Source organism: Sapajus apella, unplaced genomic scaffold (assembly GCF_009761245.1).
Source record: "Sapajus apella isolate SASKATOON/1434 unplaced genomic scaffold, GSC_monkey_1.0 scaffold48, whole genome shotgun sequence".
Classification (NCBI taxonomy): Eukaryota; Metazoa; Chordata; class Mammalia; order Primates; family Cebidae; genus Sapajus; species Sapajus apella.
In genome coordinates this window covers 13304198-13309549 of record NW_022436988.1, presented here as the reverse complement: position 1 = coordinate 13309549, position 5352 = coordinate 13304198, and the positions used below count along the sequence as shown (strand labels likewise).

General features: G+C 39.6%; 1 long non-coding RNA gene across 1 annotated transcript; it reads left to right on the top strand.

The window, feature by feature from the left end:
• Positions 1–3830: 3830 nt before the first annotated feature.
• LOC116525850 lies at positions 3831–5043 on the top strand. Its single transcript, XR_004257853.1, has 2 exons — positions 3831–4465; positions 4786–5043. It is a non-coding gene; the product is annotated as an uncharacterized LOC116525850 (long non-coding RNA).
• The last annotated feature ends 309 nt before the right edge of the window (positions 5044–5352 follow it).

The window sequence follows — 5352 nt, the reverse complement described above, 5'->3', positions numbered from 1 at the left end:
CTTCCTTCCTTCCTTCCTTTCTTTCTTTTTCTTTCTTTCTTTCCTTCCTTCCTTCCTTCCTTCCCTCCCTCCCTCCCTCCCTCCCTCTCTCTCTCTCTCTCTTTCTTTCTTTCTTCTTTCCTTCCTTTCTTTCTTTCTTTCTTTCTCTCTCTCTCTCTTGTTTCTTTCTTTCTTTCCTTTTCTTTCTTTCTTCTTTCTTTCCTTTGTCTTTCTTTCCTTTTCTTTCTTTTCCCTAGACAGAGTCTTTCTCTGTTGCCCAGGCTGGAGTACAATGGCACCATCTTGGTTCACTGCACCCTCTGCCTCCTGGGTTCAAGCAATTCTCCTGGCTCAGCCTCCCAAGTAGCTGGGATTACAAGTGCATGCCACCACGCCAACTAATTTTGGTGTCTTTAGTAGAGACAGGGTTTCACCATGTTGGCCAGGCTGGTCTTGAACTCCTGACCTCGTGATCCTTTTCCTTGGCCTCCCAGAGTGCTGGGATTATAGGCGTGAGCCACTGCACCTGGCCTCAGACTCAACATTCTTATAGGCAACCTAGATTGGAAGTGAAGGCCAAGATTTTGTTATTAAAATCAGATGGCTTTTGGTGAGGATGAGTCCAGATGGCTCAAATGAAAAGATTAAGACCAATTGTTTTTTGGCTTCCATGTGTTGCTGACACTGAACTATGAGGCCAACTAGTCATTCAAGTTTTTCCTGGTAATATAGGTGTAATATTAGGAAATTTGCTTTACACAATCAGTCAATGCCATGATCTAGATGTTCTTGGAAAGAAAATCTTAGTACAGGTAAATATGGTTGAGTCTGCAAAGTTCTCTGATTTCTCCTGGAAATGGAGGGACTAGATCTACTTGACTTGTATCCACATTAATACAGTTTAGAGAAAAATTGCTAGACCTGAGTGTTACTTGTTTGAGTGGATCACCAGTTATACCAGGAAGCACATATTTAGCTCTAGCTTGCTTCTTTCTCTCACTTTTTAAAAAAGTTTATTTTTTATTTTAAGTTCCAAGGTACCTGTGAAGGGTGTGCAGGTTTGTTACACAAGTGAACGTGTGCCATAGTGGTTTGCTGCACCTATCAATCCACCACCTAGATATTAAGCCCAGCATGCATTAGCTATTTTTCCTAATGTTCTTCCTCCCACCCCCTCGCCCCCCAACTTAGTGTGTATTGTTCCCCTCCCTGTGTCCATGTGTTCTCATTGTTTAGCTCCCACTTATAAGTGAGAACATGCAGTGTTTGGTTTTCTGTTACAGCATTAGTTTGCTGAGGATAATGGCTTCCAGTTCCATCCATGTCCCTGCAAAGGACATTATTTCATTCCTTGTTATGGCTGCATAGTATTTCGTGATGTGTATATGCCACATTTTCTTTATCCAGCCTATCATTGATAGGCATTTGGATTGATTTCAGGTCATTGCTATTGTGAATACTGCTGGAGTGAACATACATGTGCATATATTTTTGTAAGAGAATCACTTATATTCCTTTGGGTATATACCCAGTGATGGGATTCTAGCTTGATTCTTAAACAGATTGATGCTGCTGAATCAGAAGTAGACTTTTAAAAATGCTCTTGGTGTTTCACCTCAGATTTAAGTCATTTCAAGAGTTAGAATCCAAAGCAGAGGGCTCACTCTACTTCTGTGTACGTTACTCAGTTGACTTCCCAGGGACCATGGAATCTATATGCTGACTTTGGAGTCTTTCTCCCCTGAACTGTATCAAGACTGTCATAATCCTTCATCTTTTTAAAGTGACAGGCCTTCTTTGACATTACAAATTTTAAGTTTCTATAAGGGTGCAGATATACGGAGAGAGATAGCATGAACAAACAAGATTCTCAGGCATTACATGTGAAGGTTATTTTATCCACTTCTCCACAGCCTTTCCTCATTTTTACGTAATTAGATTTTAAAGTATTTTTCTTTTGATGTGTTTAATTTCATCTTTTCCCCTCCTCATGTTGACTGGTATTAATTTGCCCCATCAGAATGATTCTCTGTTTACTCAAGATTTTGTGGGAAACTGAATTAAAGTAGAAAATGGAGAAAGGCAATTGGGTTAATAACAAAAGCATTTTGTGGTTGTTTCTTGATGTTTTGGACTTAAATACAGCAAACCCAAAAACTTAGTAGCTTAAAACAACAGTTGATTACTGACGATCCTGAGGGTTGACTGGGCTCAGCTGAGTGGTTTTGTTTGGTGTTTCTCATGCTTTTGTTGTCAGATGGTGGCTGGAGTGAGGGTCTTGGAGGGCTTCTTTCATCACATGTCTGGTGTCTGGACTGGGGTGGCTGAAATATCTTGGGGCCAGTGGAGCACCTCTTGCTTTATGTGACCTCTCCATGTGGCTAGATTGGGCTTCTCATAACCTGGCCATCTGAGAGTAGTTGGAATTTCTTAATGGAAGTTAGACTTCCCCAGATTTAGTGAAACAGAAGGCCTACACAGAAGCTGCAAGTTAATCACACAGTGTAATTTTTGCTGTGAATATTTGAAAGTTATATTTCATGGTGAGGATGTCTAAAAACTAATTACCATGCTTGGTTAATTCAATACAGCTAGAATATACCAGTAAATTTTAAAATCTGATCTTATTCCTTCTTTCCAAAATTGGTGGTTAAGAAGCAGTGGAAATGATGTATTAGAATCAATGATGAAAGTGGAAAACAGTATTAAAATTGATAATGAAATTAGTTTCCATTTATTTATTATCTACAACTTTGTCAAAGAAAGCACTTTGATCAAAATAATGTTATCCTACAGCAGGTAAATTAGCCATCTCTGCATAAAAGACTTAAGCCATAGTTTGAATTAAAATGACACAAAAGAGAATTAAACATTGACACAAATGACTCACAAATCTCCTATCTATACTTCCCCACCACCGCAGATGGTCATGGTTCATAAATACTTGCTGAGTAGGTGTTTTTCCTCCAAATGAAAATAGCTTTGTTTTGTATTTTGTGTGTGTGGTTTTAAGGAGCAGAGTGTTCAACAGGCAACAAAGAAAAGAGAAGGCAGAAGGAGGAGGCTCCCCTGTATAGAGACAAAGGAAGGTGGGGCTCCAAAGCCGAAAGAAGAGGTCCCCAAGTGCGGTGGACACCAGGCAGGTATATATGCAGGCTGGAGGAGGCAATGTCTGATTTGCATAGGCTCAGGAGGTTGGTTTGACTAGGCATGTCATTTACATAGCCCACGAAGACAATGCATACAGGGAAATAAACATTATCTACAATTCTGAGTTAATTGTATCTGTAGCTTTTTGTGTTTTTTTGTTTGTTTGTTTGTTTGTTTTTTTTTTGTTTTTTGTTTTTTGAGACAGAATCTTGCTCTGTCATCCAGGCTGGAGTGCAGTGACACAATATGTGCTTATTGCAACCTCCGCCACCCAGGTTCAAGTAATCCTCCTGCAGCAAGAACTACAGATGTGTGCCACCATACCCAGCTAATTTTTGTATTTTTAGTAGAGACAGGTTTTACCATGTTGCCTAGGCTGCTCTCAAACTCCTGACCTCAGGTGATCTGCCTGCCTCAGCCTCCCATAGTGCTGGCGTTACAGGCATGCACGACTGCACCTGGCCGAGTTAATTGTTTATGCATTTAAAAATATATCACTCCACAAAAAATGTCTTTTGCAACAACTTGGATGGAGCTGGAGGCCATTATTTGAAGTGAATTAACTCAGGAATGGAAAACCAAATACCGTATGTTCTCACTTATAAGTGGGAGCTAAGCTATGAGAATGCAAAGGCATAATAATGATATAAAGGACTTTGGGGACTTGAAGGGGAAGGGTGGGAGGGGTATGAGGAATAAAAGACTACATCTTGGGTACAGTGTACACTGCTTGGGTGACAGGTGCATCAGAATTCTAGAAATCACCACTAAAGGACTTATCCATATAACCAAAACCTATCTGTAACCCCAAAATATTAAAATAAAAAATAAAATTAAATATATATACAGTTCTATATATTTTTTTCCCTAACACTCACACACTGACTTTAACTACTCTATGGTGAAAGTTTTATTTTCTTTTGAATATTCTGAAAAATATGTTTACATCTTTATACAGTAGTCTGATTGTTTTGGAGAAGTTTTAAAGAACTGAAGGGCCTCAACCATTTTCCTCAAGGCTAAACATCATCAGCATTTTGCTTGTTTCAACATAGCTCTCTCCTATTCTTGTGGTGCCTACCCCCTTTTAGGTCCAGCTTTAACAAAGAGATCAGATTTATCTGGCAATAAACCAAAATTGGGAATTTGCAGTGCTAGAATTTGCCCACATGATCATGTCTTCTGGTCCTAAAGGTATATTCCTTGAGTACAATGGAGTATAAGCAATATCTTTCAGAAATACCCACAGAGGAACAAGTGTTCCGGAAAAAGCACTTGAAAGAAAAGTATAGAGCATAGGAACAGAGAAATGGAATCTGCCACTGAGAAGCAAAAGGTTGCCTTTTTTTTTTTTTTTTTTTTTTTTTGGAGACGGAGTTTCACTCATGTTACCCAGGCTGGAGTGCAATGGCGCAATCTCGGCTCACCGCAACCTCCGCCTCCTGGGTTCAGGCAATTCTCCTGCCTCAGCCTCCTGAGTAGCTGGGATTACAGGCACGCACCACCATGCCCAGCTAATTTTTTGTATTTTTTTAGTAGAGACGGGGTTTCACCATGTTGACCAGGATGGTCTCGATCTCTTGACCTCGTGATCCACCCGCCTCGGCCTCCCACAGTGCTGGGATTACAGGCTTGAGCCACCGCGCCCGGCCAAAGGTTGCCTTTTTTAAACTAGCAGTTTTGGTTTAATGATTACATCATGCTGTAATAAGCAACCAAAGAATTTCCAGTTGGTCCGGTACACACTCGACCCACTTAAGGCCACATAAGTCTACATGAAGCTAGAGCTAGAACTCTGCAAATTCCTCACAAATCTCCTATCTGTACTTCCCCATCACCCCAGATGTTCATGGTTGGTAAATACTTGCTGAGTAGGTACTTGCAAAAACAAACAAAAACCACCACTACCAACAAAAAATTAGCAACGACAACAACAACAACAAAAACAGAAAAAAACCCCAAACTCAATCATCACTTACCCAATGGTCATTAGCCCTAGAAACCCTTTCCAGATATGTCACAGCTATTCTAGTTTATTAAAAAATAAATTTTATTATGTATATTTAAAGTATACAACATGATGTTATAAGATACATGTGGTTTAAAAAGGTTACTGTGGTGAAGCAAATTAACATGCCCATCATGTTAATAGTTACCCAATTTTTTTTTTTTTGGTTTTGTGTAAAGAGCATTTAAAATCTACGTATTGGGTATGAATCCTAT